At 40.4% G+C, this 13,150-nt stretch overlaps 1 protein-coding gene across 2 annotated transcripts in view; it reads left to right on the plus strand.

Annotated features, from left to right (window-relative positions):
- Nucleotides 1-409: 409 nt before the first annotated feature.
- The window catches only part of grm3 (glutamate receptor, metabotropic 3), a 41,513-nt gene continuing 28,772 nt past the window's right edge, over nucleotides 410-13,150 (plus strand). Inside the window, exons 1-3 of one of the 2 annotated variants that reach the window (XM_022191961.2) lie at nucleotides 410-563; nucleotides 4,947-5,015; nucleotides 11,440-11,499. The gene's annotated coding sequence lies outside the window, so the exon portion shown is untranslated. The remainder of the gene's footprint in view (nucleotides 564-4,946; nucleotides 5,016-11,439; nucleotides 11,500-13,150) is intronic. The other variant, XM_022191962.2, reaches the window with a different exon arrangement.

Below are 13,150 nucleotides of genomic sequence, written 5' to 3' on the forward strand. Positions count from 1 at the left end.
ATATGTTTGGAATCAGGCTGCAAGCACAGACAAATAGATGGGTTCTGCTCATCACCCTGCGCCTCATATGTACAGCATTCATCTGGGAGCACCTATGTCTCCCCCTCTCTATCTTTTCACTCTCTGTCTTCACTCAGTGAAGCTGGAGTTGTTGTTCTGAGTGGTAAACATGTGCTAAGGGGGGTGAATGGCTAAGTTTTCTTTTTATCCAATAAAAATGTCTCCTTGCCAGATCGATTGTTGTTGCTAGGAGACTGAAGCATCCTTTGGCAAGGGGCTACAGCTCTCCACGTCTGTTGTTTCCCTCCCCATCTCTCTCTCTTTCTCCCTCCCTCTATCTCACTCACTTACTCTCTCTCTCTCTCTCTCTCTCTCGTGCATGCGCGCTCACACACACACACACACACACACACACACACGCACATCCACAGAGCTGGCGCGCAGCGCAGTGGCGCCCATCCTCTCTCTCAGTGCGACTCCTCCGAGGGATCAGGAGTAGACTAAGTCAAACTTCCAGCAGCTTAAGATTTGTGCGCAACCTTTGAAGGATCGAAGTCGTCAAGGTAGGTCAAATATAACATATTCCTTACCGGTGGGCAATTGTGTTGTAGTCTTAGATTACAGGTTAGGGCGACAGAGTGCAGTGAAAAATTGACAGTCCGGGAGCGTTCAAGCGCGCGTCAGCCAATCGTACGGTGGGGAGCAATTTGCTTTGAACTTTGCGCAGGATTTAAACACCCAGTTGTACTGCATAAACGTGGTTCTCGTGTACTTCTTTTAATCAGATACAGCTAGTGATCTCGGACTGTGATAGAGAGAGAGAAAAAAAGCCCCGGTAGCTAATCTCTGCAGCAGATGCACGATAAAGATACAGAAGGTGAAACAAAGAGTATCTGCAGTTGCGTATTTTACGCTGCGTGGAGAAGTTATTTGGGTTCAGACAGACCGCACTGAGGCATGTCCCTCGGCTTTAGGCTTCCCGGGGAAAGATGGGCGGGTGGTGCGTCTCTGGAAACAGGCATACAGGTGGATGAGATAATCTGATTTGCTCACTGTTTATGAGGGTTGTTAGTTTCCGTTTACCTTTAAACCACCGCTCCACACCTTGCGCCAGAGGAGAGGCGCATGGAGCTTTGCTGAAGGTACAGAAGGAACAATGTGACTTTACACATATACTGAGGCTCAGCAAATGTTCTATTTTTCACTGACGATCTTAAAGGTGTGACAGAAGTTGGACTTACTTAATGAAGATATTCCTTCATATCCCCCACATGTGGTTCCTCCCCATGGTGTTGTCATGCACCCCAACTAGAAATAACACGTCTGAATTCTGAAAACCAGCCAAAAAAATACGACCCAAGAGCGATATTCCTGTAGAGCAGGTGTATCTTTTTCATCCTCAAGAGTGAGCTTAGAGTGATCTTACCTGTTATTTTCTTTATTTTTTGAAGCAATACTTTTAGTTATGCTCACATTTTTGTGCAGTTGTGTAATGTGTAGTTTATTTCCTCTTGGAGAGCACACTGACGTGCATTTTATGAACACTTCAGATGGTGTTCAGACAATATTTCCTACGCAACACCACCCATGATGAGGTATGCACTGATGTGGTCAGTCAGTGAATAACTTTGAGTTGGTGTTGATGCACCTTGTTTATGTTTTCCTCAATCAAAAGGTCAAATGTTACTGAAATATGCAGCAGACAAGTGTGATGTCATGTTCTTGTGCTACTGGAGACACAGACTTGCGGTAAAATAAAAATGATGTAAAATGTATCAAAATCTTGATGCTACTTTTCTTTGTGATAATTACACACTATGTCTAAATCTGAACTGGTATTGTAATATTAACATCAGAATTTAGGCTGACTAGATTAAGAATAGTGAGAATTTTAAATTACTCTATTCTTCATGTGCTCTGTTAGAGAAGAGTGAAAGAACAAACATTTACTCAAAGGAGAGGTGGGCAGCGTCTGCACCGCTAGATGTCTGAGAAGCTTGAGCCCATAGGAGTCATGCAAATAATAATAACAATAATAATAAAATGGATATTATGTTATTGTGAGACGTTAATAAAATTATAGGATTTAATGAACATGGCACACTTTTTCCATCCTACACTCTTGAACTTACTGTGAATATTATTATGTTTATAATTATATTGTTGTTTATTGCTGCTCATACTGTATGTTGTGTGCTGCTGTAACATGGGAAATTTCCATGGACACGGGGAGTAATAAAGGATTATCTTATCTTAATTTTCCCATTTTTCCTTTTTTTAGGGGTGGGGTCAACATGTGTGTGTGCATTAGTGTGTTTAAAGTGGCAATTACTTGTTTTTTTACAGAGTAGCACCAGATGCTTATGTTTCTTTATTTTGAGATTTTGAAATTGAAAACTAAAACTAAAATCTATATTGAATTGTATGTTTTTCTGATACAATGCAACGTGTTTGTGGTTTATATGCAGATTTCATATGTCTCAGCACAACTTGTTGCTGTAACTTGTTGCATAATTAAATCAAATTTCTACATGGTGTGTGAATATGTACAAACTGTACGTCAGTGAGAGTCTCAGTATGTGTCTGCGTGCAGTGGAGGGTCAAACATGGTGTAGGAGAGGCTCGCAAGTGTGGGTGGATATTTGGTGGCCTTGTTAAAGCTTAAAGATGTGTTTACATACTTATATATATGTGTGTGTGCTTGTGTGTGTGTGTATGCATGCATCAAGGAGAATAAGAACCTGTGTGCAAGTCACAGGACAATTTCTGATGGTGAATGGATTTGGCCTTGAGTTTCAGCATTTTTGTGCTGGTAAATGTGCTTACATGACCCTGTGATTGTGCATCCGTGTGTGGTTTTGGGGACAGAAATGTCATTTGTGAGGACCTCATTTGGGTCCCCATGAGGGGAAACAGTGTTTTCTTGGCCATGTTGTTGTTACTGAAAAAAGTAAAAGTGCAAAAACGTTTCTTTAGGGTTAGGTATTGTTTTGGTCTGGGTTAAGGTTAGGGTTAGGGTAAGAGTTAGGGGTTAGATATGAATGGGAGTCAATGGTAGGTCTCCACAAGGATAGGAATACACTGTGTGTGTGTGTGTGTGTGTGTGTGTGTGTGTGTGTGTGTGTGTGTGTGTGTGTGTGTGTGTGTGTGTGTGTGTGTGTGTGTGTGTGTCTGTGTGTGTGTCTGTGTCTGTGTCTGTGTCTGTATGTACATGTGTAGAAATGGCCTTGTAGCTGCCACAAAGCACCAATCACTGGATTCTGTATACTGCATGCAGTGGAGCACCTCATCATTAGCATCAACAGCACAGTGGAGGGTGTGTGTGCGTTGGAACAGAGATTTTGAGTTTGAAGCTGATCATTGAATATCACAGGTGGATGGTTTCCTGTGAAATGATGATGAGTTGATTCAATAATTTGATGTATTGTTCTTATTTGATAAATCATACAGCGCTAACTGGATTAGGAACCAGTCATCTGTTTCCCCCTGGACTGAACCATTACAGTGACACTATCTGATTATCAAACACTCAATCTCTACAAGCCTCCAAAGCACCCGTAAAAACTTTGTCATTTTATCCTTCATAGGGCACAGTCTCAGCTCTTACCAGCTCATTCTAATCATGACCTTTACGTTGGAAAAAAAATCTCAAATTGTTAAAATATCCAGAAATTTCTGACACACCACCTGCAGCGTGACCTCCTTTCTGCACACACCTGCTCAAAAGCTTGACAGAATTGTGCATGACGGCAGAGATGGAAATGTGTTTAAACCATATATTGGTGAGAATATGAGAGTCTGGAAGTACAGTAACTACCGAGCATATGGATAGAAAGCAGAGAAAAAAATAAGGAGATTTTGCTCCAAGAGCAGTTTTTGAAGTTCTGTGGACATTTTGTCACAACTGAAATCCATAACAGCTGACATAAATTCTGGCTGTCCACAGCTACCAGGCTCCATAAAGGACAAAACCTTTCCATAGAAACCTTAATATGAATGGGATAATTCTTTGATATTTCAAAAGATTGGATGGCGTAATGACAGATGAGTGCTGTACACATTTTATTTGATAAGTTTAGGTTTTGCTGCAGCTACAGCACAGCCTTTTGAAACAGCTGGATTTTGGGATACTGGTATTTTACCAAAGGCTATCAGGGTTTGTGTATGTCTTGTACAGAAGATCTGGCAAGAAGATGGCATCACTGTAACAATAATAATTTCACATTTTGGGTTTCCTATGGTACTGTTCAGTATAACTTTAACTTTAGCTTTGATGGTACTATGTGTGTCAAATGATTAAAATGGAATATTTGTTTCTTTTGTTTGTAGAAAATGATACAGTCCCAGTTATTGGTTTGATTAATCCAGTCATTCAGTCATTCATGGACTGTTTGGAATTCTATACAAAGTGGCCTCAGTAAATACAATCTATACAGAAGTATAACTAGCCAATAATAATGTATGTTTTTGTATATTTGATAATTAATCATTTGTGGTTGTACACTAAAAAATTCTGTTTTCCACTATGAATGTTTCCTGCTTTCATTCACAAAGACATGTGCCACCACAACTGTGAGCAAAACTGTTTTTTGCAAACAGTTATGAGTGCAAAAAACACAAAAGCACTGACAATGACAGTGAATAACCGGTGGTGTTTTTGTGCCTATTTTACACTAATCATCATTTTTAGAGGTCACCAATAAAAAATCTTTCTATAAATACGTTTTCGGGCCCTACAGGTGTTTCCACGGTCAACATATAACAGCTTTTTATGTAGCTGTCCATGGTGCTGAATTCCTCTTAATGATTTATTTAAGTCAGTGTAAGCTGTCTTTTACAGCACATACAATGAAATTAACATCACAGACTTATTATAATCAGTTCTGGCTTTCCTTCTTTCATGCTATTCTCTCTCTCTTTCTGGTCTCGTGTCTTCAACACTGAAGACAAGGCAATGAAAACATGGGATCTCATCTCAGCAGAGTCAAGGGGCGTCTAACACACTAACAGAGCAGGTAGGCAACTCAAAATCAACACCTTGTCTTATGCACGCAACAACCAAATGAAATGTGATAAACAAATACCTCCATGAAATACGTGGAGCTTCGATGTTCTCCTCCTGCCTGTGTGGGTTTCCTCCAGGTGCTACACTCTCCTCCCACGGTCCAAAGGCATGAAGGTTAACTGGTGACTCCCAGTTGTCCGCGGGTGTGAATGTGAGTGTGACTGGTGATCTGTTTCCCTGTGAAAGCCCTGTGACTGACTCGCGACCTTTCTCATCGTGACCCCGGCCTCCACTTAGTGTCAGCTGGGAGCGTCTCCCGCCCTCCAAGTCCCTCTGAAGAAGAAGGGGCTAGCTGGCAAATGAATGAAAAAAACAAAAGCCTGCTACCAAAAAGAATTTGAGCTCAAAAAGTCGCCAAACATTTTTGTTGAGAGCAAGTATCATTTTTTGCAGTCTCATGTTTCTATAGCTTTCCTATATCACCATAATAAGATCTCAGTGTCATCTGGAAACTGCAAACAGTTAAACAGATGATAATAATGTTTCCCTTTTTTCACAGCAGCATTAGGGATTCATTCACATGTTCATACCTGCCAAGTTAAAAGTCCATCTCCAGTCTTTGATTAAATACTTAAAAAAATCATCACTATATATCAAAGTTAAATATTTAGATGTTTGTTTTCCCCTTCAAATAATACCTTTCTGCCTCAGAATGTCTTACATGTAACTCTACACAGTTGCTGCCTTTAGAATATGCGGCTCTATGACATCTCTGCCTCTCTCTCCACCTGCCCCTCCTCACTTTACTGCAGCTGGAGCACACCATCTCACCTAAGAATCTGCTCAAACACTGTAAAACCACTGCACTACACAGTGGAAAGTTGTAAGATTGGAATATTTCAGCCATGCATGTTCAAACTAGAAATCGATTTTAAAGAAGAATAATGATATGGAAAGTGCCACCCCTCAAGTTAGCAGAATTGACGTCTTAGGTTTGCTAAATAAAAGTCACAGCCTGAATCCCTGCTTTTGAGATCAGCACACTGCAGCTTCCAGATAAAAATGCTCAGCCACGTCATTGCCTTCTACTTTTGCTCATGATATGTCTTGTAGCATGTAAAGAACGCCATATGGATGGATGCTAGCAAGGTAAAAATGTGTTTGTTTGTTTTGTTTTTTTTACTGGAAAGGGTCTTAAAAAGGACACTCTTGAAACCTAATGTGGGATTTTGCAGGGACTTTTGACTCTTACAAGGGATTAGAAAATAAATCCTGGCTTTTGCTGCATTGATTTTGGCCATTTTTCTTGGGTCTCTTGCGTCAATAAGACAGTTACAGCATTCTTATATTGTACATTTTTCAATTCTTCCCCACAAGTTAGTATGTCTAGGAAGTTGTGTACAGTTTTTTTCCCTTGGCAATGATAAATTGTGGAATTGAAAAGGGGAAAAGCATAAAAGCATGCTTTTACTAACCTGACATTTTTGCATGGAAGTTTATCTTTTAGTATGCTATATATTTTTATTTCATTTTTGTCTGTATGGGTGTGTATGTATTTCCTGTGTTTTGGGACTATTGTCATTATTAGAAAAACAGATCTGTTCTGTAAATGCCTCCTGAAGTTCTGGGCTTCTCCAGTATTTATGAAAAAATACCGCTGCTGTCCTCTACATGTTTCTTACACAGTCATGCTCCAGTGACGAAACAGGCATGTGTCTGGAAATCACTACTGCATCCCACAGCTCACCTCTCTTCTTTAACTACACTCACATCGTATACTCTTCAACACACACACACTTAGCAGCATGCACAAACATACACTGTGGTAGCACTACAATGTCTGTTCACTGACATCTCCCCCTTCCCTGCATCTGCACGCACAAGCGCACACACACTCACACACACACGTGCACTCTGGGGATGAGGCAGTGAAAGGGCAGTGGGATGTACAGCTGTGATGGTGTGTCTCAGAGAGAGATCAGACTCGTTAATAAATGATGATCCTGAGGGGGGAAACTGTGTGTATGAGTGTGAGAAGGATTGTGAAAGATGGCTCACTGGTCATGCAGTGGCTACTATTCATACAAAGCGCCTTTCATTGAACCTACAGTGTGCAGATATCTTGAAAAGCTTTTAATGTCTGATTAATATGTTTGTCATTTGTTATCTGATGACAGTTGATTTAGGTGATAGCTGAGATAGATAATAATAATAATCAGCGAGATAATAGCCAGATAAAGATTCAAAACTGGGTCAGGATTTGGAATGGATATCGAACAAATAGAAAATGCAAGTAAAAGCATTTATAACTGTGTATTTTAATGTTTTGTATCCTATTTGATGCTGTTTTGTACACAAAAATAGGCTTAAAAAGAGGCTTAATGTGATTATTGTTACTAGTATCACTGAACGTGTGATTAGCACACACACCAATAGTTATCGCAGTAAAGTCAGAGGTCAGCAGCTTCCAATTTTAGATTCTAAATGTTGCATTGTTGCATGAATGAATGAGTGGATTTGTTTATTTTTGTGTCATAACTGTTGAAATGGAGTACACAAGGGATTATATAACACACAATAATCAATACAAATAAAGCCTTCCAGCAGTTGATGTTCACTTTTGGAAGAAAAGAAAATCATTACTCCACACCACAAATGTTCTTAATCAAAAGAAGAACTAAATAAAAATCTAGTGGTGCTCATAAACAAAGCAGAATTTCCAGCATGAATAGATTCCTATGCATTTTGTAGCAATGCACTGCTTTCTGTCACACACCGTCCTCCAGGTTGTGATCGCATTACAGGCACAATAACTTTGGCAATATTTCTCTTCTATTGCATCAGGTATGACAACTACTCTGGATATTCTCTCCTAATGCTCAGGTCGTACTCCCTCTATCCAACCACTCAGCCTTTTCTCGCTCACCGCTGTGTGGGCATCTGCCACTCACCTGGGAACCACATGTGAGCTGTGAATGTCATCATGAAATAATCAATAAATGATAGTATATAGGGCATTGTGCGAGAAGTCAGAACTATAGTTTGTACTTTTTATATGATTAAATGCAAATCTGTGACTGTATTGTTTCTCACATTAAGGAGGTCTTGGGTTTTGGCCAAGTATCCCATGACAAATTTAACTATCTAAAAAAAAGTAAGCGTAATTTAATGTGTTTTGCCTCAAAGTTAAGTTGCTTTTTGATTCACTTAGCTTTTGTAATTAACTGAGTGACATAACAACCATTTAACTGTAAGAAAAGAAACAAGCCCACGGACATTTGTGCTTTAATTGCAGCATTAAACCACTGACACAATGAGCTCATGAACACATACTCGCAGTACAAATCTTCACTTCAGCTTCAGTCAGTATTTACACATATGTGTTCAAAGCATTGTCCAGCTGCAGTGGAATTGCATATGAAACCTACATTTTTTTCTGTTGTTTTGTCCTCATAACCTAATGAATTAATAAACATGGAAAGATATTAAAATTAATTAACAGAACAGAAAATCAATGACAACCTGAATGCAGGTTTTAAATACTTGTTTTATAACCGACAATGTCAAACAAACAAAACACAAAAATCTCCTTTTTGATAGTGTAAAATAACTGTTTTGTTACTTTAAATAAATGAAATGGTTTGTGTTTAACTACAACAGGTTGAACTTATTACGCTGCGGTGGGAACTGTAAGTCCCGCAATTACGATAAAGAAGAGTCCAGGGCTGATGTGGGAGAGCAAATTTAGAAAGTTTGTCATTTAAATCCTAATAATTAGTGAGGAATGACTGCAGTAATTGGTTTTTACACATCACCACCTAACCTGAATCAACCTAAACCAACCAACATTATTTCTACTAAAGAGGCTTTTGTCTCTGTCCAAGCCAATTATATGTATTTGTCTGACTAACTGCCTGAGATATAGTGTGGTCAACAGCCCGTGGCCATTGCTCCCTACCTGTCCATTAATGCTCCGTGCACCTCATGTATCGACCACGGTGGCGACAGACTGGCGGGTGTGTGAACATGAATTAAGTGGGATGCAGCAAGACCTGTGACAAAGAGGGGTTGACTGATGCTCCATGATGTCCCCCAGGGTCATTACATGACAGTTAAGTTGACAAATGCCGTCCGTAGAGGGGTAATTCTCCTCCTGACAGGCCCACTGCCTTGTACAGTGATGAAATGCGGATCTGATGAATGCTTTCACACATTTCCCAACACTGGTCTGTTTTTAGGCTGAGCAGCCATTTTTAATCATGCCACGTGAGATGAGTTATGGACCACCAAAACTCAGGGAATACACAGTGAGGGCTATGAAGACACCTGATTGAAACTCGGTGGGAAGGCATAACAGGTACAACTACTTTCACAACGCCGTAGATTAATCTCTAAATTATTTCTTGCAGTTTTGGTCTATAAAATGGCAGAGCGACATGAAAAATGTCCATCGCTATTTCCCAGAGTGCAGGGGGATCTCTTCAAATTGGTGCTTTGCGCAACCAGCCATCCCAAACATATTAATTTTAACATGATACAGCAAAGACAGGCAGAAAATCTGCATCTTAACCAGACACGACTTGAATGAATGATGGGACTGCCATAAAATCAGAATTATCGATTCATTTCCATTCGCTTTTAGCACTTTCACAGTTAATTAATTTGGAGAAATCACTCACTGTAGTAAAATGTACTGAATAAAATACTCCAGAATGCTGAGCACTCCCACTGTAGACTTAGTGTGGTGCTCAAAGCTTTAAAGCTCTTTTAGTGGAGAATCCTTTTGGAGTACCCACTGCACATGAGAGCGCAGTTTAGCCTGTGTGCCCCTGAAGCACACTACTTCTTATATGGGTTAATCCAGTTTTCATTATAAATGTACTCCTTTATCTGGAACAGCATGTGGATTGCGCACCACACAATGTGAAACTGCAGTTCTGTAGTTAAGCAAAAATCAATGTTGTGCGGTTAAATCTTTTCAATTTCAGCTGTCTGTAAGGTCCAGGAAATCAATTTCTATGTGTCTCCCGTGATAGGGCCTTTAACCTTTGCACCTGATGCAGGTCATGGAAGAGACTGATTAATCAATACTGGAAAGGCTGAGCTCAGAGTGTCTATTTGTTGATTTTGATTGGTAAATTGTGATTAAGGGGGTTTAACCAAAGTTAGCTGTCATCACACACCCAACAGCATACTGTCATTCCACATTTAGTCTTTTATCTTTATTAGATTTTTTTTCTCGCCATCTAGATTGGTGTGCTTACATTAAAAGGACAGAGGGTTGTGCATCATGTCTCATTGCCAGTTTAGTTGTTATATTTTGTGAGATCTTTCTGTCCTATTTATGGATCATCAGTCTTTCCTGCCTAAAACGCGCTTCGTAAATAATTAATGGTCACAGCCCATTGCACCCGTTAAGACTGTCAGAAGTCTGGGACACCATGTCTGCGCACATATATTTTACAAACACACACATGCACGTCATACTTCTGTGAGGGTTAAAATAAAAGCAGTCCATTTTCCGCACATTTTGACAAGGACGGCACACATCCTTTCTTTTAAAATTCATGTCCCTTCAATTCCCTCAGCACTAATGAGTAGGACTGTAGTTATTTGGCTTTATTCGCTAAAATGAAGAGGGAGAGATGGGAAGAGAATGAAACACGGAAAGCTGTTGATGAATTAACTGATAATCCTCTGACAGTGGACAGGTCTAATAAGGTGTTGCTGTTCTGATATAACAAAGCTCCTGTTACCCAACTGCTCATGTTTCTTTCTTTAGGAAAAAAAAAAGAAGTTACGCAAATATGCACATACAGTGTCTTCTCATACTGTGAGATTCACGTCATTGGTGCAGCTGTGAGTTCTGTGAGTTTTGTTATAGACAGATAAACAAGCGTGCACACACAGTGGAAACATAACACACACAGAGAGAGAGAGAGAGAGAGAGAGAGCGATGGGTTGTGGGCTATCTCTCCTCTCAGTGTACCGCGGTCCATCGACCCTGCATGGCTGCTCTCAGCTGGATACGTGTCATCCACAGCAGCCCTGCCTGTTAGGGGGAGAGCGAGGGCTGTGGAGGGTGTAAGGGAGGTGGAAATAAATGGGGAGAGAGGGAGCACCAGCAAGGAGAGGGAGGAAGATGGGGAGACGAGGGGAGTGAGGAAAGGATGCAGGGAACGTGTCTTGGAGGAGACAGAGGATGAGAAACAGGAGAGGAGTGTGGTGGTGGTGGTAGTGTGTTTGCAACCTACTCACTGTTGAGCAGGTCAGAGGTGAAATGGGGTTGTCTGTCAGATGCTACTCTGCATCAGTGCTCCCAGTGAGAAGGGTCAGTAGTCAACCCCCCGCTCCGTCCTTTTAATAATAACAGTCGGGTTCTTTTCTGACTGTCTTTATTCTCCTCATGTGCACCCCCCGTGTCTCTCTAATAGGTGTCGTTGGTGATGTTGCCATGTGCCAGCTGCCATCTTCTCTTACGCTTCTTTACTCAGGTAAGACATTTAATAACTGTGTAATGTATGTACATGTAATACTAAGGTAAATATGCATATTTACAGGAAGAAATCACAAAACAAAGTAAATAAATGACAGCTTGTGGTCACTGGCCTCGCCAAGAACATATCCAGCATATAACCTCCCATAAGAGCACAATTATTCTTTTTTACCTGAATTTTTTTTTCCACAGATCCACATGTTTTGAACAGATTAAACAACCATGATGTTGTAGCTACTGGCTTATTTTCCCTTTAGACAGCACTAGCCTAGCTGTTTGCACCTTTATGCTAAGCGTAGCTAACTGGCTGACGATGATCTGACTAGTGGCTAGTCTGCCATACACGGCAGCTGACATTTTGTTTTGTTTGGTCATGTTGACATTAGCGACCTGTCCAGGGTGTCCCCTGCCTTCGCCCGAGTCAGCTGGGATAGGCTCCAGCACCCCCCGCGACCCTAATGAGGATAAAGCGGTGTATAGAGGATGGATGGATGTTGACATTAGCATCAGATTAGACAGATGCATTTTACTAAACTTCATAAAAATGTTCTCAATGCAATTAGATGCAAATAAAGAAGGCTGAAGACCAAAGAAACCATGGACATACTTTGAAATATAGTAAGTTGACCATAGGCGTCATGCCGAAGGATGAACTACAAAGTGAGATAAATGGGTGAGCAATGTGTGTTGAACCTAAAGTCCACGGTTTCAGTGCGAAGATGGTTCTGTCAGACTGGTTAGATCACTATAGGACCCTATGCTGCAGTGAAAACCTATTCCCAAGGAGGTTAAATTGAGAATTTGGGTTTTAAATGTACTGTAAGAAATGCCACCTCTTCACAAATATATAGATAATACATTTTCAAGTAGGGGGATATACTATGTATGTAAACCTGTTGGCTCATAATGTTAGTAATGCCAGTGAATGAAATTACAGTAATAGAAACTGTATGTGTGGTTTTGTAACAGGAGCCTACACGTATTCACTTGGTAATACAGAAAACGCATTAATATGTTTTTATGCTTGGTTCTGACTTGCTGCCAAGCCTGTTTTGCACAGCTGATTTTGCAGCTAATAGAACACAGGTTGGTATTTATCACAGGGAATATTCAATAAACAACATTAATTTCACTTTGATTTTGCCAAAGACTAAAGTGATTTGCACGTACCCTTCATTATGGGACAGTGTCAGAAATACACTTCTTGAATATCGTGCTTAAATGTATGAAATTTAGAGCTTTAATGTGCAGCTGTCATGTTACAAATAAAGGACTGCATTGAGACTACACTTCTACCAGGATTCCTCTCTTGCACCAGTTGCAGTAACAGTGTTGCTTTTTGCCGTAATTCATTTTTATATTCCTAATCCTAGAGCGCCACTCTTGACTGAGCAAGGTGACACACACTCTGTCTATGTTCTGTGAAAGAAGCAGATGATGCATGAAAAACTTCATTTTATTTGAACCCGCACTGATTCTGATGAAGAAAGCCTGGACTACCAAAGAAAGTTGATAACCACTGTTGTGATGCACATTAGTTTTGTTGAGCAAGCTAACACAAAGGCAGCCTGGCAATGCAGAACTTGTTTCATAGCACATCCCTCAGTACAAATAAGCTGCTAACCACTAGGGCAGCAAATTCACTCATT

The sequence above is a fragment of the Acanthochromis polyacanthus genome, chromosome 8 (assembly GCF_021347895.1).
Source record: "Acanthochromis polyacanthus isolate Apoly-LR-REF ecotype Palm Island chromosome 8, KAUST_Apoly_ChrSc, whole genome shotgun sequence".
Lineage (NCBI taxonomy): Eukaryota > Metazoa > Chordata > Actinopteri > Pomacentridae > Acanthochromis > Acanthochromis polyacanthus.